Raw genomic sequence first — 25,865 nt, forward strand, 5'->3', positions numbered from 1 at the left:
CAAACAGATAGAGGGACAGACCATGTTCTTGGATTCGAAGAATCAACATTGTGAAAATGATGATACTACCCAAAGCAATTTACAGATTCAATGCAATCCCGATCAAATTACCAATGGCATTTTTCACAGAACTAGAACAAATTTTACGACTTGTGTGGAAACGCAAAAGACCTCGAATAGCCAAAGCAATCTTGAGAAGGAAAGATGGAGTTGGTGGAATCAGGTTTCCTGACTTCAGGCCATACTACAAGGCTACAGTGATCAAGACAGCATGGTACTGGCAAAAACATAGAAATATAGATCAATGGAACAGGATAGAAAGCCCAGAGATAAACTACAGTCAACTAATCTATGACAAAGGAGCCAAGGATATACAATGGAGAAAAGGCAGCCTCTTCAATAAGTGGTGCTGACAAAACTGGACAGCTACATGTAAAAGAATGAAATTAGAACACTCCTTAACACCATATACTAAAATAAACTCAAAATGGATTCAAGACCTAAATGGAAGGCCAGACACTATAAAACTCTTAGAGGAAAACATAGGAAGAACACTTTGACGTAAATAACAGCAAGATCTTTTTTTGATCCACCCCTAGAGGAATGGAAATAAAAACAAAAATAAATAAGTGGGTCCTAATGGAACTTCAGAGTTTCTGCACAGCAAAGGAAACTATACGCAAGACAAAAAGACAACCCTCAGGATGGGAGAAAATATTTGCAAACAAAGCAACAAAGGATTAATCTCCAAAATATATAAACATTTCATCCAGCTCAATATCCAAAAAAACAAACAACCCAATCGAAAAATGGGCAGAAGACCTAAACAGGCATTTCTCCAAAGAAGACATACAGATGGCCAAGAGGCATATGAAAAGCTGCTCAACATCACTAATTATTAGAGAAATGCAAATCAAAACTATAATAAGGTATCACCTCACACCGGTGAGAATGGGCATCATCAGAAAATCTACAAACAGTAAATGCTGCAGAGGGTGTGGAGGAAAAGGAACGCTCTTGCATTGCTGGTGGGAATGTAAACTGATACAGCCACTATGGAAAACAGCATGGAGGTTCCTTGCAAAACTAAAAATAGAACTACCATATGACCAGCAATCCCACTACTGGGCATATACCCAGAGAAAATCATAATCCAAAAAGAAACATGTACCATAATGTTCATTGCAGCACTATTTACAATAGCCAGGACATGGACGCAACCTAAATGTCCATCAACAGATGAATGGATAAAAAAGATGTGGTACATATATACAATGGAATATTACTCAGCTGTAAAAAGGAATGAAACGGACATTTGTAGAGAAATGGATGGACCCAGAGACTGTCATACAGAGTGAAGTGAGTCAGAAAGAGAAAAACAAATATCGTATATTAACACATACATGCGGACTATGGAAAAATGGTACAAAGCAACCGGTTTGCAAGGCAGAAATAGAGACACAGATGTAGAGAACCAACGTATCGACACCAAGTGGGGAAAGCGGGGAGGGTTGGGGGGAATTAATTGGGAGATTGGGATACCAAAGAGTACACTCTAAATATATGCAGTTTATTGTCTGTTAACTGTATCTCAATAAAAGTTCTTAAAATTTTTTTAATGATGTATCAATATTGATTTCTTACTTGTTACAAATGTATCATAATAACAGAAGATGTTAACAATAGGGAAACTGGGTACAGAGTACAGGAACACTCTGAACTATCTAAAAGTTTCCTGTAAATCTAAAACATTCCCAAACTCAAAAAATTATTTAAAGAATGAACTGTAAGAGGAACAGAAGCAGCAAAGACAGTTATAAGGTTACTTAACGTCCAGAGGGAGATGATGGTATATTAAAGTGTTTAGAATAATATGGCAGCAGAGAAGATGGAGAAAAAAAAAAAAAAAGATGGATTCAAGGTGTATTTTGAAGACAAAATAAAAAGAATTTGGACTTCCAGTTAATGCAGAATAAAGAGGTCAGCAAATTCTCGTCTCCAAAAATAAGAATAAAACTGGGTAAACTGCCAAAAATAACTACTTCAGGGATCTGGACATTGCCAAAAAGATAAATAACAAATTGAGAAGTATCTACTCATGGAAAACTACCAGAACTTCAGGTAAGGCAGTGGGAGTAAGCAGATTCCCAACACTAGCACAGCTTGGTCTACATGAGAACTGTCAACAGGGCAGAGCAGGCCCTGAAATTCAGTAACTCTTGCTGGAGTGGTTGACTTGATTTGGAGTGAAAGATGGAAAGTCACCTGAATGACACTGTCAATAAAAGGAAAAAAAAAAAAAAAACAATAAAAATGAATGGGGAAAACCAGTAGCTCTGCTAGGAGGTGGAGGAGGAAAGCGTCTCAGCTGGGGGCAAAGGCAGAGCAGTCAAAAATTTAATGGGAAGATCTTGAAAATGAGACAGCCACAGAAGTGCTAGATGGACTCTACAAATTCCTGGCTGACTAGGAAACTGTGGACATATGTAGACAGAGGAAACCTAAGAGGGCCAGGTACAAAGTAAAAACGAAGGTATACTTGGTTATTGCCTTAAAGTTGTGCTCTCTAATTCACACACATCCACGAGAAGGTAGCTGAAGCCTTACAGGCTTCAGGTATTTGAGTGCAACCTCTGCCCAATCACTGACTGACCACTAAGTCATGCAGTCACAGGGCAACCCCTGGAAGCCTGGCATTAAAAAATACAAACAGAAAAACAAAAAAACTAAGCCGCTACAATAACAGCCAAACCAGCATGGACAACAATGTATTCCATGGATTAAGTAGCAGCAAGTTGGTTTAAAAAAAAAAAAAATCCTGGACTTCCTAGGTGGCGCAGTGGTTAAGAAACCGCCTGCTGATGCAGGGGACATGGGTTTGAGCCCTGGTCCTGGAAACTCCCACATGCCGAGGAGCAACTAAGCCCGTGTGCCACAACTATTGAGCCTGTGCTTTAGAGCCCATGAGCCACAACTATTGAGCCCATGTGCTGCAACTACGGAAGCCCACACGCCTAGAGCCCATGCTCCACGACAAGAGAAACCACGGCAATGAGGAGCTCACACACCACAATGAAGAGTAGCCCCCGCTCGCCACAACTAGAGAAAGCCCACGTGCAACAAAGACCCAACAAACACAGCCAATAAATAAATAAATAAATAAAAAACAAACATAAATTTTAAAAAAACCCAATGCAGAGTTCCTTTAATATATTATCTAATATGTCTAGTTCTCAAAGAAAAAAAAAAAAGAGTGAAGCAAGCAAAGAAAGAGTAAAGTAGGACCCATACTTAAGATTAAAAAAAAAAAGCTGTCAGTAGAAATGGACTCTGCAAAGGCCAAGATGCTGGAATTAGCAAAGACTTCAAAGTAGCTATTATATATATTATAAACATATTTAAAAGAATTAAAGGAAAATATGATGAAAAGTATTCCACAAATAAGAAATATCAATAAGTAGAAACTGTAAAAAAAGAACTAAAATGGAAATTCTAGAGTTGAAAAACACCATATCAAATGTAAAATGTATCAGATGGATTCAACAATAAATCTGAGATGGCAGAAGAAAGAATTAAACTCCACAAAAAGATCAATAGTAGTCATCTAATCTGAAGAGCAGACAGAGAAAAGACTGAAGGAAAATTAACAAAGTCTCGGAGACCTATGAGACATTAAGTAGACCAAAACATTTTAATGCATATCCCACAAGGAAAGGAAAAGAAAAAAGTGCACAGAAAAAAATATTTGAAGAAACCATGGCTGAAAAGTTCCCAAATTTCATGAAAACAGGAATCTACAGATTCAAGAAGCTCAATAAACTCAAAACCCAATAAATATCGAGATCTACACCTAAAATTAAAAAAAAGTCATTTGAAAAATCTTTAAAAGAGAGAGAGATCCACATCTAGACACACATCATAGTTAAACTACAGAAAGCCAAAGATAAAGAAAAACTGAAAAGCAGAAAGAGAAAAATAACTTATTTTGCTAGAGGAGAAAAACACAATTAACTACTAACCAACTCTACCATAAATAACTGAGTCAGAAGAAGGTGAAATGGCATGTGTAATGACAAAAATAAAGCAAGAACAAAAATGTCAAGCAAGAATCCTATATTCAAGACTATGCTTCAAAAATAGAAGATGAAATAAAGACATTCCTAGATAAACAGGAACTGAGAGAATTTATTGCAAGAACTGCCTTATAAGAAATACTAAAGGAAGTTCTTCAGACTGAGGAGTGACATCAGATGAGGTAACACAAATCCAGCAGACAAAATGAAGAGCGCTAGAAAGAATTAAATGAGTAAGTTTAAATATTATTAAAATGTTTTATTTTTTCTTCTCTTAAGCTTCTTAAAAAATACATGATTGTATAAAGCCAATTAACATGTACATGCGCGCACGAACACACACACACCATTCCACCCATTAATGGCAGATTACACATTCTTTTCAAGCACCCACGGAACATTTACCACAGTAGACCTGGGCCACATCCTGGGCCATAAAATAAATTTCAACACATTTAAAAGAATTAAAATCATATAAACTATGTTCTCTGACCATAATGAAAGCAACCCAGAAAGTAATAACAGAAAAACAGGAAACTCTCCAAACATTTGGAAGTAAAACAACATACATAAAGAATAATCTGCAGCTAAAAGAGAAAATCTCAACAAAATTTTAAATATATAGAACTGAATGGAAATACACCATGTAAAATTATGTACAATGCAGGCAAAGAAGTGGTGAGAGGAAAAATTATAGCACCATGCTGGGCTGCTATTACACCTGCCTTCACCCACCCAACAACTGCCCCATCTAATGTCCTTTGGGCTCTTGCAAATATAGAAAGAGGTAAGGCAAGAATGAACCCTGTGGGGCTTCCTAGGTAGCACAGTGGTTAAGAATCCGCCTGCTGATGCAGGGGACACGGGTTCGATCCCTGCTCCAGGAAGATCCCACATGCCTCGGAGCAACTAAGCCCATGAGCCACAACTATTAAGCCTGCGCTTTAGAGCCCATGAGCCACAACTATTGAGCCCATGTGCTGCAGCTACTGAAGCCCATGCGCCCAGAGCCCGTGCTCCACAACAAGAGAAGCCACAGCAATGAGGAGCCCGTGCACTGCAGCGAAGAGTAGCCCCCACTCACTGTAACTAAAGAAAGCTCGCGCACACCAAAAAAGACCCAACACAGCCAATAAAATAAATAAGTAAATTAATTTAAAAAAATAGTCATCTTAAAAAAAAAAAAAGAATGAACCCTGTGGTGTGGAATTGGGATTGAAGATACCATCATGAAATCACAGTTTTGAAATACATAAAAAGAAAAGAGAAAAAAGAGATATAGACAAAGATGTACACAAAGACACACTTGTACCTATACATGTCATACAGCTTTGTCTATGGAGACCTAGAAGCAGTGACATCCTACTCTCAATGAGTACACCTGCTAGATGTTGGTTTCTAAATACCAATCTGAGGAATGAGGGCTCATTGAAAATATGAGTTATTTCCATGTATGAATCACGTAACTGCAAGGTAAGCCTAGAACATCTTAAACTGTGCCAGAAAGAAAATATACAAAGAATCATGGGACATGTCAAAAGGACACAGGAACCACCTTTAAGGGGCTCCCACTAGCCAAATATGGGACAATTTGGGTTTCAAAATAAATAAGGATAGATTACAATCCACTGAACAAAAAAGGAATCCATGAGTCCACAGATACATCACTGAAAAGTGAATCAATAAATGGGAGAAGAGGAAGAAGCCTTTCCTTTTTTTGACATGCAAAGCATGGGTATTTGAACGTAAATAAATTATAATAATATAATGAAATTACAAGATCATAATTTAGCAATCATCAATAGTAATAATTCAGCCAAGAAAAATCAATAAATGTTAAAACTAGTGGGTGAAGTGATGAGGAATGAGATATTTTGCCTCAAAATACCTTTTCCCCCAATATTCATTAATTACAAAGGAAAAAACTACCTTTTTTAGTGTATAAATCTGACAGAAAGCTTAGTTAAGTGATCAATATTAAGATCACCAGTAATGATGATTAAAACCACTTATACCTGATAGGATGCATTGAGAAGACTATCACATCACCTCTGTGATGTTCCTGCCAAAAATATATAATCTAAATTGAATCATAGGGGAAGTATCAGACAAACCTCAACTGAGGAATATTTTAAGAGTTAACTTCTCTATAAATTTTAAAACTATCAAGATCATTAAAGTCAAGGAAACATGGAAAAATTGTTTCAGACGGAAAACACTGAAGAGACACTAAATACAAAATATAGTCCTAGATTGAGTTGTTTTGCTAAAAAGGACATTATTGAAACCACTGGCAAAAACTGAATGGGTTCTGTGGATTAGATGATACTCTTCTATCAATGTTAACTTCATGATCTTGATGGTTGTATTCCAGATACGTAAGAAAATGTCCTTGCTGATAGCAATTACGAACTAAGTGTTCTGGGGTGATGGGGCCTCATGCTGGCAACTTACTCTCAAATGATCAGAAAAGAAACTTCTTTTTAACCATTTCTGCAACTTCTGGAAATTTCTAAAGAAAAAATTTTAAACAAACAAAGTTGGGAAAATATAAACATTACTATTCCTCCCCAGTCTTCACTATCTTACAAAAAAAGCATCTCTATTTTTCCAGTTGTTCAAGACAAAAGTTTGGGGACAGCCTTGATTCCTCTCATTCTTTCATTCTATATTCCAACCCATCAGCAAATCCTGTTAGCTTCTCCTTAAATACATATCTCCACCACTATCACTCCATTCCAAGGCATGATCATCTCTTACATGAATTACTGCAATACCTTTCCATCTAATCAGCCTTTTTTCACTCCAAACTCTCATACAGTAATGAGAGTGATTTTTTTTAAGTCAGTAGATAAATAAACTGTGATACATTCAAGCAATAGCATATTCAGTGCTAGAAAGAAATGAGCTGTCAAGCCATGAAACTGACATGGAGGAACCTTAAATGCATATTACTAAGTGAAAGGAGCCAATCTAAAAGGGCTATATACTGTATGACTCTAACCATATGACATTCTGGATAAGGCAAAACTGTGGAGACCTGTGGCTGCCTGTGACAGCCAGGGAGGGAGGAAGGGATGAATAGGTGGGCCACAGCAGACTTTTAGGGTAGTGAAACTATTCTGTATGATATTGTAATAATGGTATAAACATGTCATAAGTTTGTCAGGACCCATACAATACATAACACAAAGAGTGGATCCTAATGTAAACTATGGAGTTCGATTAATAAGAATGTATCAATACAGGCTCATCAAATGTAACAAATGCATCAACATCACACTAATGCAAAATGTTAATAATGGGGAAAAACAGGAGGGAGTAAGGGGGTAGATAGGAACTCTGTACTTCACGCTCAATTTTTCTATACACTTAAAACTGCTCAAAAAAGAGTTTAAAATTCCTTCCCTTTCACCTTCAGAAAGGAGGGGAGAAACACACACACACACACACACACACACACATACACACACACACAACGAGATTCCAAAACAACGGCCATATGAAGTGTTGGCAAGGATGCTGCGCAACAAAAACATTCACAGTGCTGGTAAGAATGTCAAATGGTACAACCACTTTATGAAAGTTTGGCAAAATGTGACAACCCACCCATTCCATTCCTAGGTATTTGCTCAAGAAAAATGAAAGCATATGTCCACACTAATACTTGTACACAAACATTCATAGCAGCACTATGTGTAATAGCCCCAAACTGGAAATTCAAATATCCATCACCAGGTGAACAGTTAATTTATGGTGACAAAAAGCAGATCACTGGTTGCCTAGGGACAATGGAAAGAGGCAAAACAGTGATGGGACTACAAAAGGGCATGAAAAAGCTTCTGGGGGTGGGGTGGATATGTTCACTATCTTGATGGAGTGATGGTTTCACAGCTATGTACATGTGTCCAATTTTACCAACTCACATACTTTAAATGTGCAGTCTGTCAATTATCTCAATCTAGCTACAAATTTTATTCTACAGTGCTACTAGCACTGCAACTCTGACCACTGACTTTAAGCCAATTTATAAGTTACACAACTCTTACTACCTTACAGATATCCCTTGCTTTTGATTTTTAAAAATGTTACACAGACTGGTAGCCCCCTTATTTGCCAGACTACAAATGAATTCTGACTCTTAAAAAAGAAAATCTGCCATCATTTGTCAGACACATCCCAATTTCAGGTATTCAAAAATTCTGAAGACAATTTCAAAGGAGTATTTCCCTAGTAACACTGGTCACTTCCAGTTAGGAAGAACTAGGTAGCTGGGAAGGGAGACTTGCACTGTGTACCTTTTCATAATTTCTGAACTTTGTACCATATTATCTACTCAAAATCATTTAAAATTCAAATTTAAAGAGAACTTTAAAAGTGTTCCCAAAACATTTTAAGTAATGACATAAGTAATAACAACAATACATAGCCTCCTAGAATGATTTAAAAAAATACTTACCTAGGGTCTTCCCTGCTGGCACAGTGGTTAAAGACTCCGTGCTCCCAATGCAGGGGGCCAGGGTTCAATCCCTGGTCAGGGAACTAGATCCCACATGCATGCTGCAACTAAGAGTTCACATGCCACAACTAAGGAGCCAGCAAGCCGCAACTAAGGAGCCCGCCCTCCACAACTAAGGAGCCCACCTGCTGCAACTAAGACCTGGCACAACCAAATAAATTAAATATTAAAAAATAAAAAGAAAATACCCAGATGCAATAAATTTGGTTAATTCTTAAAAAAAAATTAATAGCCCTAGCTCTAAAGTAATTTCAAACTGGCTGAATGATCACCTCATATAAAGTGGCAATCATTTGTACACAGGCCTGCACATCCTCAGAAAGGCAGAGAAAAATCTAATGTCCAACTAGTGGTCCCTGTTGTCATGATAATCATCATATTTAGGATATTTTTGCTCCCTGCTATCAAGTTCTAAAACATTTTTTAGTTAATAAAATGTTTTATTATTTCTTGAGTTGACATTTCAAAAGAACATGTAGTTTATCTGGCAAATCAAATTTGAGTTTTCACATTTCCTTGGGAAGCAGAGTACTATAGCAGAATGTTTTAGAGACACACAGGGACTTGCATTCAAAACTCTGGCCATTCAGAACACAGAGTATTCACGGTCTTGTTTATAAAATGAAGATATCAGAGGTCATATTCCAGGTTTGCTTTAAGCACTGAATAAGATGATACGTATAGCACCTAACACAAATACCTGACATAGAGGTTCTAATTTAATAGATATTGGTCCTAGAATCATGGACATAAAATCAAGAATAAACAAATGGAACCTCATGAAACTTAAAAGCTTTTGCTCAGCAAAAGAAACCATAAACAAGACTAAAAGGCAACCCTCAGAATGGGAAAAAATAATTGCCTACGAAACAACGGACAAAGGATTAACCTCCAAAATATACAAGCAGCTCATGAAGCTTAATACCGAAAAAGCAAATAACCCAATCCACAAATGGGCAGAAGACCTAAATAGACATTTCTCCAAAGAAGACATACAGATGGCCAACACACACATGAAAAGATGCTCAACATCACTCATCATCAGAGAAATGCAAGTCAAAGCCACAATGAGGTATCACCTCACACCAATCAGAATGGCCATCATCACAAAGTCTGGAAACAACAAATGTTGGAGAGGGTGTGGAGAAAAGGGAACTCTCCTGCACTGTTGGTGGGAATGTAAGTTGGTACAGCCACTATGGAAAACAATTTGGAGGTTCCTTAAAAAACTACAAATAGAACTACCATATGATCCACTAATCCCACTCCTGGGCATATACCCAAAGAAAACCATAATCCCAAAAGAAACTTGTACCATCATGTTTATTGCAGCACTATTTACAATAGCCAGGACATGGAAGCAACCTAAATGCCCATCAACAAATGAATGGATAAAGAAGATGTGGCATACATATACAATGGAATATTATTCAGCTATAAAAAGGGATGAGATGGAGCTATATGTAATAAGGTGGACAGAACTACAATCTGTCATACAGAGTGACGTAAGTCAGAAAGAGAAGGACAAATATTGTATGCTAACTCACATATACGGAATCTAAAAATGGTACTGATGAACTCAGTGACAAGAACAAGGATGCAGATACAGAGAATGGACTGGAGAACTCGAGGTATGGGAGGGGGCGGGGGGTGAAGGGGAAACTGAGACGAAGCGAGAGAGTAGCACAGACATATATATACTACCAGCTGTAAAATAGATAGTCAGTGGGAAGTTGTTGTATAACAAAGGGAATCCAACTCGAGGATAGAAGATGCCTTAGAGGACTGGGACGGGGAGGGTGGGGGGGACTCGAGGCGGGGGGAGTCAAGGAAGGGAGGGAATACGGGGATATGTGTATAAAAACAAATGATTGAACTTGGTGTACCCCCAAAAAAATAATAAAAAATAAATAAATAAACTGTTAAAAAGAAAAAAAAAATAGATATTGGTTGCCTTCTCTTCCATCAAACAACACAGAGCTAAAGGCAGACTAAACTCTAAAAAGCAAATTCTACCATTTCTCCTTTTTTAAGTATTACACAAAAACAATATATTTATAATCTGTAACATTATGGCATACTCACCCGCATTTTAACATTCAACAGGTCATGCTCCCTATAAAAACAAAAATAGCAAGCACAGTGGTTAAGAGCTCAGATTGTGGAGCCAAAATGCCTGGGTTTGAAATCTGCATCTACCACTCACTAGCTGTGTAATCTTAGGCAAATGACTCAATCTCTCTTTGCCTTAGTTTCCTTATCTGTAATAGGAAGATTTATAGAAGTATAATCATCACTAGACTGCCATGGAAATTAAACAAGTTAATATTCATAAAGTGCTTAGAATGGGCCTAGCATATAGTAATAATTATGTAAATATTTGTTAAAATTAAGTTGATATATTAAGGTTTTTTTCCCTATTTCTTAGTTCTTAATTCATACTGAGAATGTCAGGATATTTATTTTAAATGTCTACAAATCTTAATTCTTTTGTACATTTATTAAATGGATCTTAAAGGAGAATGAGGCAGCTCTTTAGTCAATACTCTAAGAAATTTGGGCTTTTTTAAAAGTCTCAAATCACTGTAGGCTGATGCAGATGTACTTGTACCCTGACTGTCATTATAACTCATCATTACTTTACAAAAAATGCCACTCAAAATTCATTGACGATAATGACAATGATGGCTCTCAGTGCTCATTTCCTCATCTATAACATGGGGACAGTAACTGTACCTACTTCATGTGATTATTATAAGGCTTAAATAAAACATGTGTAAAGCACTTAGAACAATACCAAAGCACAGTGAACACTCAAAAAAATAATAAGCTACATCTATTTATTTATTAAGTTAAGCTTTGGAACCCAGAGAATCTTGTTTAGAATCCAGGCTTACATGCTATATTATACTGCCTCCCATTTGTTCACTTGTTCACCATCACTTAGCCCACCATGCCTACTGTGTACCAATATGCTCCCTTCGCTAATCTCCCAGATTTTAAAAATAACAAAATACCAAATTCTATACTAATTTCTTTTTAAAATTCTAAAATCTATCCAAACCTTAAAGAGTAAGCAAATACGTATACCTTATACTGGTATAATAAAATCACAGCCAGGGTTATAATCGAAATAGGATTACGTTGAGTACGCTTGTTTTGCTGGCACGAGTCGGACACTTTCTATTACTTATCATATAAATCAAAATTGCTTATCATATAAACCAAATAATATGAACCACAGAACTTCTCTGTCAGAACGCTGAAGTTAGCAATATATTGCCAGAACTTCAAACTCCAATATAAAACCCCAAGGCTAGCCAATTTTCATCAAATCAATTCCCATAATCCCTCTCATTTCATGCTTTGTAAAAAAGTTACGTGTACCGGGCTGTGTCCATATTATACAGTAAGCTCCTGGAGGGCAAGAAACATTACTAACAAATCTTTATATCTCACAGCACCTAAAAGTACTTTGTAAATAGCCAGGCCATTAACAAATACCTTAAACCTCAAATCTGAATCATTTTACTACCACAACATAACAGCACACACCTGTTTCAGTCAATCCACTCTACCTGCCTTCCCCAAAGGACTTGATAGATCCCACTTCCCGGGCCTTGGCTTCTGTTCATCCCCTGAACACCCATTTCCCCCTCCTCTTTAGGAATTCTTACTCCCAACATTCATCTCAAAACAACTTACTCATGAAACCTTTTCCAATTAACTTAATTGCCACTCTGTGCACTTTGCACCCCATTTCCCCCATTTCTGGGCATGATCTCCTACATATCCAATCTGAAATTTCTTAAAATGTTTTGTCCACTGTGGCTTTTGTCATGTTTTCATTAGGCTAAGCTGACATCTAGGTATCCTTCATTCCTATAAGATCAAAAGTATTATTGCTATCATTATTTAATTACATATAGCCTCAGTATTTGTATACTGTATTACTACCTACACTTTTGTGTTTAATATTATTTTCATATTTTATAATATATTATCTATAATATTCCCATGGTACTTTGTACATACTTCACTGTATCAAACTCATTTGCACATGAGAAGGGTAAACCATAAGTCCCAGTTTGCTAAGAATAGTCCCAGTTTATTTTTGTTGCTCCAAGATAATTATTAAAACAGCATCCTTTCACTCTCAAAAGTAGCCCAGTTTGGATAACAAATCATGAGGTCACCCTAATACGTCTGTCTCCACTGCCCCAGAATGGAGCTCTATGATTATAGGAACAATGACCAATTTATTTATCTTCAGTGCTAACACAGAGAAGGGAGTCAAACATTTTAGTAACTGTGCACACAAACAACTAAAACTAGATAACAAATTTATTAAAAGCTTATTTTACTGATTCCTAAGACATTCCTACAATTTTCAATAAACATTCAGTGAATTTAAAAATTAAAATAGAAAGAAAAAAGAAAAACCAATGTGAATACTTTTATTAAAAAGTCAATTGTAGGGACTTCCTTGGTGGTACAGTGGTTAAGAACCTGCCTGCCAATGCAGGGGACACAGGTTCAATCCCTGGTCCGGGAAGATCCCACATGCCGTGGAGCAACTAAGCCCGTGCACCACAACTAGTGAGCCTGTGTGCCACAACTACTGAAGCCCATGCACCTAGAGCCTATGCTCCACAACAAGAGAAGCCACCGCATTGCAATGAAGGGTAGCCCCCACTCGCTGCAACTAGAGAATGCCCATGTGCAGCAACAAAGACCCAACACAGCCAAATAAATAAATAAATTTATTTTTTTAAATGTCAATTATATATTCTAACAACACAATAAAAAAATTATCATTAATAAAACATCCATACAGTCTTTCAGGTCTGATTATATGAGAGACAACAGAATGGAATAGTATCTTCAAAATGCTGAGGGAAAAAATAACTGCCAATCTAGACTTTCATTCACAATTAAAGTATCACTCAAGAACAAGAGCTAAAGACTTCCAACAAACAAAAATCATAATTTATCACCAACAGACCCTTAGTTGAGGAATTTCTAAAGGATATATTTCATGAAGAAGGAAAGTGATTCCAGGAGAACAAAAGCTAGCAAGAAACTGGTAAGCATGGTTAACTTAAACAAATGTTAATTGTATTCAAAGAATAAAGTGCTTAATTCAAGGAACTGAAACTAACAAGGTAGAATTATTACACTGAATGACTACAAAAGGAATGACTCATCCATAGTGGCCTTCTTCTGGAGGCTTGTCCCCCCTACCACCACCACCTCCAACCACCCACTTGATTACTAAGTGTCACCAAATTAGTTCAGTATGGTCCCACACCATAGGTGATGGTCCAGAGGTGGGCAACCGGCCAAAGCAGGAGCAAACACAATCTCTAGAAACTACAAACAGATTACCAAAAGCAAAGAACAGGGGTCATCAGGTACCAAAATGTGTTAATGAAGCACTACAAGCCTTGTTGATGCCTCCTCCTATTTCTGCTGTCTGAAATGCTTCCTCTCTTTTTTCTACTTGTCTAAACAAGGACCCAGCTTAAGCCTTCCCTATCCCTCTTATCTGGCCATCTTTCCTTCTATAAATGATAAGAAGTGGAAAACAGTTAACCTCTGTGGACTGCCAGTGTATAGGAATTTCACATACATTACCACTTAACCTTAACTACACTGGAATGACGGTACTTGCTGTCTCTCCACTCATCACGACAGAGTCATTTTCCTTAAAGGATATTACCTTATTTAACAGCTTCCCAACCATGCTATATGTTTACATGTGCCCTCTGCAGCTTGACTATAACATTCTCAAATACTGTGTAAGAATCATGTCTTCTACTTCATTCTTATCTCCATTCATGTTCTCTACTTCTCCCCTCCCTTTCAAAATACTCCCTTACTATTTCTCAATCCCTTCTCATTACTACCACAATTACTACTAATAATAAAAGCTACTATTTACAATACTTTACATTGTGCTGACACTCTGCTAAATGCTTTACAAACATTTTGTTTAATCCTCACAATAACCCTGTAAAGTAGATATCATCTCCCCATTTCACAGAGGAAGAAAAAGGCTTGGAGATTTTAAAGAACCTGCTCTCTCACCACAGGATGAACCTAGATCTATAAAATATCACTGTGGACTCAAACAACTATCACATTCCCCACTGTGGTTTCCCACCCCCCACTCTCATCTGCTGTGACAGTTTGTACTATGTGGACTTTTAAGTACAAACTACATTTCCCAAAATCCTCTTCCCACATGGTTCCAGGTTAGAGCTGGTCAAAGACAGAAATTACTCTCTGAAGATTATGGTTAGATAGACCGATGCAGAGTTGCCAGGGGATTTCACCATGTCTCTGCTCTCCTCTGTACTGCATGCAGCTCTTCTTCCTGATTGCCAACCCTGCAGACCAAACAGCAACCTCAGACCCACCACCAAAAGCTTGACTGCAGAGGCAACAGCTTTCCATACTTTCTACCACTCTACTGTGTGGTCCCACTCCAGCAGCTGGGCACACCTAGCTTCTCAGATTCACCTGCAAACTCTCACTTGCCCACTGCACCACTGCTTCAGGAGGGCTGATTAGTGACTTCTCCGATCAGCCAATTCCCCCTTACAGACTCTGATTTCTAAGTTTCTCCCACAACTCAGTAAGGTCTTCCTCCTTTCACAAATCCCTTAATTCCATAATACCACAGCAGTTCTGCTTCTGTGATTGAACCCTAACTCACGCAACTACTCAGGCCTTCCCCCAGTCTACTGAGGAAGATTTCTGCAACTTTCCCTTCTAAGATCTTCCAGCATAACCAAATCTAGGCCATTCAGTCCTTTCATAATCTCCAATGAAGCCTTCTTTTATCAGTTCTAAGATGCCCATCTTTGAAAACAGGCTGAAGTGTCCCTCATTCTTCCCATTCTTCATATCGCCCTTACTTGATCCTCCCATTTGCAAAAGAGCAAGATTTAAATACAAGAAAACACTAGAGTAGGTATCAGATTAACAAACGCCAATACCAATTTATTAACTAAGAACAAAAGAAGCTAAGAACACTTAAGGTACTTCTATGCTTTGGTTAGAGATGTGAAGATGGAGAAAGGAAGAATGAGGATACAGAAAGATTCTGAGAAAAAAAAATTGCTGATGCATGGTTTGTCCCAAATGTTTTTTCCATTGGGAAGTAGGAAGCTTTATTTTTTTATGTAATTATTTTGGGCTTATCCAAATACATCCATAAATTATTTTAAAATTTCTAGTGGGCACAAAAGACTGCATGTACAATTTTTTCAATAATTTTTGTTTTCTTTTCCAAAAGAGATCTTCCCTCCCTTTTGGCTACAGTATTTCCGAAAATGTGTTTCACTAGTCTTGGTTCCCCAATCATGAGAATAATTTAGTTCTTCTCTGTTATTTTCTAGGGTTCAATGCTTACTATCCTGGATTTTATCACTAAACTGATCCATGGGTAATTCTGATTTCTATATCACATCAGTCCTGAAGTTATTCACGTACTCTTTCAACAAGTATTTACTGAGAGCCTACTATAGGTCATCACACTTCAACACAAGGTACCTGGCTATAAAATATCTTTAAGTAAAAAAAAAAAAAAAAAAAACCTTTAAGTGAAAGATGTCATTCTGACAAATTAATCACATTTAAACAGAGCTATTTATCTTCTAAATGCTGCCCTATAACAAATCTTCCCTGGCTGTTGTCATCTTTACAACCTTCTAAGCAAGAAAACTTAAATCTCTTTTGACTCTTAACTATTTTCTATTATGTTGTGGATCTCACAGAATCACAGGCTAGACAGTTCGTTAAGAAATCAACTAAGGCAACTTTTTCAAATTCAGAAATGTTGAGGTCACTCTGTCACAGTCTATTTCTAATTAATGGCAGATTTAAGAATAACTCAGGCTTCCTACCTACCATCAGTGTTCAACAAACTATGAAATACAGTTTGTAGTTTGTGGTACTTATTTCAGGAACACTCTAGGCAAGAAACTCCTCAGGTACATCCCTGAGTAAGCCTTCTAACTTTAAGGCAGTATGCAGCAGTCCATGACTACGGGACATAACTTTGAGATGCTGATTAAAATACATTACATGATTTCAGAACACATAATTAATCTACCCTTTCTCAAATCATGGGGCAAGATTTATATACGCAGGTACACAGTGGTTTGGCAGTGAAGTCAATATAATGCAGCAAGGTACTGCTCACATATCAGATGGTTAATGTTGCACCATCTCTCAAAGCAGATATTTATCAACGCTAAGGCTGAGCTACCTTCTACTTCTTTTGTTTCCTTATAATGTCTATGCAAATCAGAAAGTTTGTAAATATTGTTTGACATACTGTTCTTATACATTATGTCATACTATACAATAAAATATTACTAAATTTACAAATGATTCAACAGGCTACCTGAAAATGCCTAAACTGATTTAAAAATACATTAAGGGCCATCATGACCTAGAGACTGTCATACAGAGTGAAGTGAGTCAGAAAGAGAAAAACAAATATCATATATTAACACATATATGCGGACTATAGAAAAAACAAGTATCATATATTAACACATATATGCCGACCATATACAAATCAACCCGTTTGCAAGGCAGAAATAGAGACACACATGTAGAGAACAAACATATGGACACCAAGTGGGGAAAGCGGGGAGGGTTGGGGGGGATGAACTGGGAGATTGGGATGCCAAATTGTACACTCTAAATATACGCAGTTTATTGTCTGTTAACTGTATCTCAATAAAAGTTCTTAAAAAAATACATTAAAGGCCATCACATAAATCATGATATTAATCTCTCCTTAAATTTAGAGGACATTGGTTTCATTTCATATTTTGGGTTAAAACTCCACCAATACCATTAAAATGTAAACAAGTCAGTCAAACTTAAGAGTAATTACAAACTTATCAAATAATGATAATGAAGCATCTTCAAGTCACAAATCTAAAATATGATATGAGTTGGGAGCACTTTATTACTAAACAACAGCACAGAAACAATTAAAAACTGACTTCACCTTAGACTGCAGAATGTGTTCTCAAAGACTTAAAAAATAATAAATATATCTCATAGTCTCCCACTGGCTCCTATTAATAATTTTCAAAAACTTTTCCACAGCCTTGCCTCTGAGGTAGAGCTGTTCACAAATACTTGATTTTCTCCTGGGCATATGGACATATTTTACTGAACTTCCCACCCTACACAACTCAGGAAGGCACCATCTTTTAAGACTTTTAGAGCACTGTAAAAGGAGGTCTCTTCTGTCAATTCCCTATTCATTTAAAAAACATTTGGCAACAGGTATTGTGCTAGGTGTTGGAGCACCAAAATCAACAAAACACTGCCTCTGTCCTTGAATAGCTAACTTCCCAGTGGAGGACACAGAGGTGACCACAGTACAGTGTGGTCAGTGGGTGGCAGAGACAGGTGCAGAGTGCTCAAGGAGCATTCTGCCTGAAGTAGTGGCATTGAGGGGACCCAGCTGGGGAATTATCAAAAGAATACTGATAAAATCATATCTTAAACATTTTTTAATGTGTCATTATTAATTATTAAAGTCCACACTAAATGACTAACTGCACAAATGGGGGGAAAACTCTAAGAAAAACTTCCAAAGTTTATAAACCACACAGTGCTTTTTAAAATTATGGTACTATGAATCTCAAGCGTAACACTCTTGAGCACTTACAAGAACTGTGGTGAGCTAGTTACCAGAGGAACTCCAAAGAAAATTCTATCCCTATCCTCCTGACAAAGTATGCATAACGAAAAAAGTAAGCAACAAGAGTTAAGTAACAATAAAGGCAACAAGACATGTTACAAAGCAAATATGTGATTAACCACCATAAGAAACACAGTCAGCCAATGTTCCCAAAAAATCCCAGGGATATCCTAGACAAAAGATTAAATTTTACAGACATGTTTCTTATAAATGTGTGTGTACAGGGAAGTATACCTCTCACAACACTTAAGAATAAGGGAAAAGTTTTTTAACTTCCATATATACAGTTCATCCTGTTTATAAAAGAGATGTGTGGAAAAACTTCATGTAAGCTTGTTTCATGAAATAAATCATATTTTTTATGAGAAAATGTGTTACTTAAGTAAGCCCTATTATGAACCCTTCAGCAAAACAATCACCTATTAAATGTCAGTTCATTCACTGTGAAATAAATTCAATTTCATATTGCACATATTTTTTTCTACCTGGCTTAATTAAAGTGCAGTTTGCCTCTGAATGTAAACAAAATGTCTCATTATCAGAATTCACAAATGTTTACTAACAATAATTATGACATGAGAATACAGAGTGAAGTTTAAAAACTTATAATCCTTGGCTTCATAGAATGGTAGAATTAGGCCTAGAGTTTAGATCTTCTGATTCTCAATCCAGTGCTCATTTGCATTACACCAGAAAACAAACAGTTTTCTCAAAACATTTTTTAGTAAAGCTACTCTCCCTTTATTACATTTCTGGCTATTCTCGTGCAACAAATCATTGGCTAAGAAAAACTTAAAGGAAACACACTCCTTGAGGGAATCCCCTGGAGGTCCAGTGGTTAGGACTCCACGATTTTACTGCCGAGGGCCTGGGTTCAATCCCTGGTCAGGGAATTAAGATCTTCGAAGCCACAAAAGCCGCAAAGCGCAGCCAACCACCCCCCCACCCCCCCGCCACACACGCGCGCGTGCACACACACACAAACTCCTTGAAATACAGGAAAAGACAGGCATTGAATTTTTCCCATTCTTCTCAGGCCAGGTTTCGTTTTATTCATAACCATGAATTCATAATTAATAATCTTTAACATCCTCGAAATCAGAACCTGATTAATACAGCTGCATAGATTATTTTTACAATTCCTGCAATTTTGTTACTATCCATAGGCCAACAAAGCCTGTTAACACTGAAATTCAAAAGTTACCTTGACAACAATCAGCAACAGATGCAGCAACTGATACAACTATTAGGTGAAAGATTACTGGAGAACAGGCTAACACTACAGTAGTAATTTATCATGCCAGACTACTTTCCAATTGCAGTGGGGAAAATATACCTCACCTTAACCCCCATAACCAAGTGATCAAACTCAGCATAACAAATAATAGGACTTGACAATATACGTTCCCTAATGGGAAGCAATATAAAGTACACAGTAACACGCCATAGTTATTCTTGCCCAAAATATTTAATTTGAAACTAATCAATCGTTTAAACCTAGCTTACAGTTAGTTAGTGTAGGAGGAATAGAGGAACATGCTAAATGACACCATGAGGGAAAACATCAAACAAATCCAGAATGTGACTCATTTTATAAGACAACTGGCTTGATCTCTTTAAAAAAAATAAAATAAAATAAAAAATCATTTTAAAAGGGAGAGGTGATGGAACTTCTCCAGTGGTTAAGACTCCATACTTTCAGTGCAGGGGCTGTGGGTTTGATTCCTCATCAGTGAACTAAGATCTCATACACCACATGGTGCAGCCGATGGATGGATGGATGGATGGATGGATGGATGGATGGATGGATGGATGGATAGGTAGATAAATAAATAAATGAGGGCTTCCTAGGTGGCGCAGTGGTTAAGAATCCGCCTGCCAATGCAGAGGTCACGGGTTCGATCCCAGCTCCAGGAAGATCCCACATGCCGCGGAGCAACTAAGCCCGTGTGCCAAAAAATAAATAAATAAATAAATGAGTGAGGTGAGGCTGTTCTAGATTTGAAGAGCTCAAAGAGACATAACCAAATGCAGTGAATAAACCTTGATGGGATCCTGGTTTCGTGGGACTGAATATAAAAAGCCGTAAAAGGCCTTGCAGCACAAATTTTGCAGCACAAGATTTACATATGGATGGATAGTAGATTACATTAATAAATTATCAATAAGAAACTATTAACTGTCAACAAAAATTATTAATTAAGAAAGTTAACAATAATGGTATTTTGGCTATGTAAGAAAACATCCTTATCTTTGAAAACATCCTTATTTTGGCTATATAAGAAAACATCCTTACCGACATATTTATGGGTAAAATGTCATGATGTCTACAGCTTAGTTTCCAAATGGTACAGCAAAAAATAATATACACACATTTACAGATAAAGCAAATATGGCAAGAGAGCTCCAATTCTAAAAGGAAAAAAATTTAAAAAAAACCAACCTGAAACCAAAGCTATGGGAACTGTCTAGAACCAAACACGATTTCATTTTAACACAGCATCTATTAAATATATCAATAGTTTACCCCTTTGGTAGCAATAAGGTAAACTAGGAATGAAAGCTCCAACTAAAGCACTGCTTAAAAGATTGAATCTATAATGTAATCCAATTATTTGAGATTAATCTTTAATAGTTATTTCTTTCGAGAGAGAGAGCATGATTAGATAAACATTCTATAATGACACTGTATTTAACAAGACTCAACATACATTCATATTTTAACCAAATAACAAATCAATCTGTGAGCCATCCACTTCTTAACTAGATAAGTCAACCTTTTCTCTACAGACATTCAACTACAAATTTTCTTAAACATGATAATACGCTAAAAGAAATTATAAAGTACTATGATTTGGGCATCAATAGATTTCTTAAACATCTGCAACTACCCATGAAGCTTGAACTACTCAAAGGAAATCATCAACACTTTCTTCTGTAAAGAGAAATGTAAAGGCTCTTTAGTTTTTCCCTAAGCACAACCAAAGAAGCAGCACAGGCCAATGCTAAAATGAGAATTTCAGTTAGTTTATAAACGCTCATTAGTGGCTACGTAAAAAATCACACCATTAAAAGATAACTTTTTATGATATTCTACACATTAGATTTTTTTTAAGCTCCTTATTGGAATATAATCACTTTATACTCTTGTACCAGCTTTGAAGGTACACCAAAGTGAATCAGCTATATTTATACATATATCCCCATATCCCCTCCCTCCCGCGACTCCCTCCCACCCTCCCTGTCCTGGCCCTCTAAGGCATCACCCATCATCGAGTTGATCTCCCTTTGTTATACAGCAACTTCCCACTAGCTATCTATTTTACAGTTGGTAGTGGAAATATGTGTATACTACTCTCTCATTTCATCCCAGCTTCCCCTTCGCCCCCTGCCCCCCCAACCCCATGTCCTCCAGTCCATTCTCTGCATCTGCATCCTTATTCTTGCCCTGTCACTGGTTCATCAGTACCATTTTTTTTTTTTTAAGATTCCATATATATGAGTTAGCATACAGTATTTGTTCTTCTCTTTCTGGCTTACTTCACTCTGTATGACAGACTCTAGGTCTATCCACCTCATTACATATAGCTCCATTTCATTCCTTTTTATGGCTGAGTAATACTCCATTGTATATGTGTGCCACATCTTCTGTATCCATTCATCTGTTGATGGGCATTTAGGTTGCTTCCATGTCCTGGCTATTGTAAAGAGTGCTGCAATGAACATTATGGTACATGATTCTTTTTGGATTTCTCTGGGTATATGCCCAGTAGTGGGATTACTGGATCATATGGTAGTTCTATTTTTAGTTTTTTAAGGACTCTCCAAACTGTTTTCCATAGTGGCTGTACCAACTTACATTCCCACCAACAATGCAGGAGAGTTCCCTTTTCTCCACACGCTCTCCAACATTTACTGTTTCTAGACGTTTTGATGATGGCCATTCTGACCGAAGTGAGGTGATACCTCATTGTGGCTCTGACTTGCATTTCTCTAATGATTAGTGATGCTGAGCATCTTTTCATGTGTTTATTGGCCATCTGTATGTCTTCTTTAGAGAAATGTCTATTTAGGTCTTCCGCCCATTTGTGGATTACACATTAGATTTTGACACTGTACTCAGAAATGTTGCATAAGTTAATGCACAAATTACTAAGCGTGTTGCCATTGCCACATAATCCAGCAAAAAATTTTGCAATAAGGAAATCTCAAGCAAATAACCCAACTGTGAGTTCCCTGTATGCATCAAAAATAAACTGCACAAGTAAAACCATAATGTTTCAAGAAATATGGAGTTTTACCAAATCTACTTCTTCTTTTTGATAAGAGGGTAAATACTTTCTGTTCAGTCAATCCCACTGCTTAAAAAAGGTAAAGCTGCATAGAGTCGCCTTCTAATTTTTTTTTTTTTTTAAAAAGAGCCAAGAGGGCTTGCCTGGTAGCACAGTGGTTAAGAATCCGCCTGCCAACGCAGGGGACAAGGGTTCTATCCCTGGTCCAGGAAGATCCCACATGCCGAGGAGCAACTAAGCCCGTGTGCCACAACTACTGAGCCTGCACTCTAGAGCCTGTGAGCCACAACTAATGATGAGCACATGCTCTGCAATTACTGAAGCCCGCACGCCTAGAGCCCGTGCTCCGCCACAAGAGAAGCCCCTGCAATGAGAAGCCCACGCACCGCAAGGAAGAGTAGCCCCTGCTCTCCGCAACTACAGAAAGCCCATGCGCAGCAAAGAAGACCCAACATAGCCAATAAATAAAAATGAATAAATAAATTTTTTTTTAAAAAGAGCCAAGAAAATCATCTAGCTAGGCTGTAGCAAAACTCATCGAACAGCCTACATGAGGGGCAAGTAAACTCTATCCACCTATGTACTTAGAATTTACTCCCAAGAAACTTTACAGCTATTCTCATTTTCCTCACACACGTACTTCTGCAAGACCCAGAAATGAGGTTCGACAGAAAAGACATCATATTCGAATCAAGGCTTTCCCAGATTACCAAGCGGCACGACCTTGGGCGTGTTCCTGAATCTGAGTCTGGGTTTTTTCATCTGTGAAATGGGGAGACAGGTACCCATCTCCCTGGGCTTCGAAGGTGAAGTGAGACAACGCAAGACAAGGACCGGGCACGCAGTAAGTGGTAAGTGCTCGCTAAATAGTCGGGAGAGAGAAAGGGGCATGACCCTCATCACTAGTGCACCACGATACAGCAGTGCAAAGACAGGCACTTTCTCGCTTACTGCATGTAACATGTCTGCTTCTCCCAAGGACCAGGGGCAATCTTCCTTCCAAAAGCCCTGCAGAGTACGCGTCTGACAGTTCCACCGCCCAGCAGTCTACTTCGCTCAGACCTGGACTTCAGGACAGGATGCAGGGCACGCGAGATCCGCCCACCCGGAGCGAGGCAACCACCTAGCGAAATCTCCGCCCCAGGAGCAGCGCACAGGCCGGCGGCGGCCCCCTCCCCACGTCCGGCCCGCAACCCCCCCCCCCGCCCCCGCCCCCACCCGCGCGCTCCCGTGCGCACGCGCGCGTACACACACACACACACACACACACACACACACACACAGACACACACACAGACACAGACACACAAACACATACACGTACCGGCCGCTCCGCGGGGACATAGAGAGCCGCAGGCCCGCCTCTCCGCCCCCGCGCGGACTGTCACCGCGCCCCCCGGTCGGAGGAGGCTGCGGGCCCCCGGGGGCCGGAGGGGCGCACGAGGAGTCGGGCGCGGGCCGGGGGGCCAGGCCCGTCCCTCCTTCACATGGAGCCCGGGCCGGGCGCGGCGGCGGGCGCGTGGACCGTGGCGGCCGGCCGGAGCCTCTCGGCGCCCCTCGGTGCTTCTCGCCGCCGCGGCCCGGAGGCCCGCGGGAAGCTGGGCAGGAAAGGAGGAAGCCGCGGGCCGGGCGCCGCCGAGGCCGGAGAAGCGGCGGGAGCGGCGACTCCGCGGCTCGGAGCGCCGGGCCTCCCGGTCGTCGTCGTCGCCGCCGCCGCGGGCCGCAGGACCCCCGAACGCCGCACCCAGCGGTCGCACCACCCTCGTCAGGAACCGCTGCTGAGGGCAGCCCGGCCGCCACTACACACGGACCCGTGACGTCGGGCGTAGCGCGTTGCACGTCACGGCCGGCTCGCTCGTGCGCGCGCAGCCCTCCGCCTGTCGGGAGCGGAACCCGCCGCGGGCGCGCGCCGGCCGAGGGGAGCGTGTCCGCGCCTGCGCAGTGGCCCGCTGCGCCCACGCACACCCCGTTGCCCACGCCTGCTGCGCGGTGCGGAGGTACCCGGCCCTGGCCTAGCTGCTGCGGTGTCAGGTGCCAAGCTCGTGGCAGCCGGCTCCGGGCGGGTGTGCCGCGCGCACACACACGCAGCTCGGTCCCCTCGAGCCTGCTGGAGTCCTCGGTGCCAAGAAGTGAAGGAAAACTTCCGAGAGGAGGCATGATGTGTTTATTTTCTATTGCTGCATAATAAACGACAAGAGACTTAGTGGCTTCAAACAGCACCTATTTGTTAGCTTACAGTTCTGTAGGTCAGAAGTTTGCAGAGCATCCTGGCTGGGTTCTCTGGTCAGTATCACAGGCTGAAAGCAAGATGTCAGTTGGGCTGAGTGCTCACTTGAAGGCCGTGGGAAAGATCTACTTCCAGACTCATTCTTGTTGACAGAATTCGGTTCCTAGTGGTTGTAGGGTCAAGATCCCCATTTCCTTGCAGGCAGTCAGCCAGAGCTTGCTGTCAGCTCCTAGAGCCCACTGGCATTCCTTACCACAGGACCCCCTCCATCTTCAGAGCCAGAACAGAGGATTTCTGGCAGATCCCCCTCACATATTGAATATCTGACTTCCTCTTTTGCTACCGGCCAGAGGAAACTGTCTGCCTTTAAAGAGTTCGTGAGGGGACTTCCCTGGTGGTACAGTGGTTGAGAATCCGCCTGCCAGTGCAGGGGACACAGGTTCGAGCCCTGGTCCAGAAAGATCCCACATGCCATGAAGCAACTAAGCCCACGCACTGCAACTACTGAGTCCACGCACCGCAACTACTAAAGCCCTCGCACCTAGAGCCCATGCTCTGCAACAAGAGAAGGCACGGCAATGAAAAGCCTGCGCAGCACAACAAAGACCCAATGCAGCCAAATAAATAAATTAATTTTTAAAAAAATTGTCAGTTGAGATGAATTAGGCTGGATGGAACAAAACACCTGGACCAAAAACAGCTTAAACAATGAAGTTTATTTTCTCACATAACAAAAATCCAATATGGGTCTAAAGTTGGTTAGGGCTGTGAATTATTGTCTCTGCAGTCAGAAGATGGCTGCTTCAGCTCCAAACATTATGACCTCCCACTCAGGAAAGAGAGGAGAAGTCAATTTTTTGCCTTTTTTTTGAGGGGGGGTGGGGTGGGCCACACACGTGCCTTGCAGGATCTTAGTTCCCTGACCAGTGATTGAACCCCAGGGCCACAGCAGTGAAAGCTCCAAATCCTAACCACTGGACTGCCAGGGAAGTCCCTGTCTCTCTCCTTAATAAAC

General features: G+C 39.5%; 1 protein-coding gene across 2 annotated transcripts in view; it reads right to left on the minus strand.

The window, feature by feature from the left end:
- Nucleotides 1–24,074, minus strand: part of MAP3K2 (mitogen-activated protein kinase kinase kinase 2) — a 94,678-nt gene extending 70,604 nt beyond the window's left edge. For both annotated transcript variants that reach the window (XM_057744767.1, XM_057744766.1), the window contains exon 1: nt 23,948–24,074. The gene's annotated coding sequence lies outside the window, so the exon portion shown is untranslated. The remainder of the gene's footprint in view (nt 1–23,947) is intronic.
- Between the last annotated feature and the right edge of the window lie 1,791 nt (nt 24,075–25,865).

This window comes from Hippopotamus amphibius, chromosome 8, assembly GCF_030028045.1.
Source record: "Hippopotamus amphibius kiboko isolate mHipAmp2 chromosome 8, mHipAmp2.hap2, whole genome shotgun sequence".
Lineage (NCBI taxonomy): Eukaryota > Metazoa > Chordata > Mammalia > Artiodactyla > Hippopotamidae > Hippopotamus > Hippopotamus amphibius.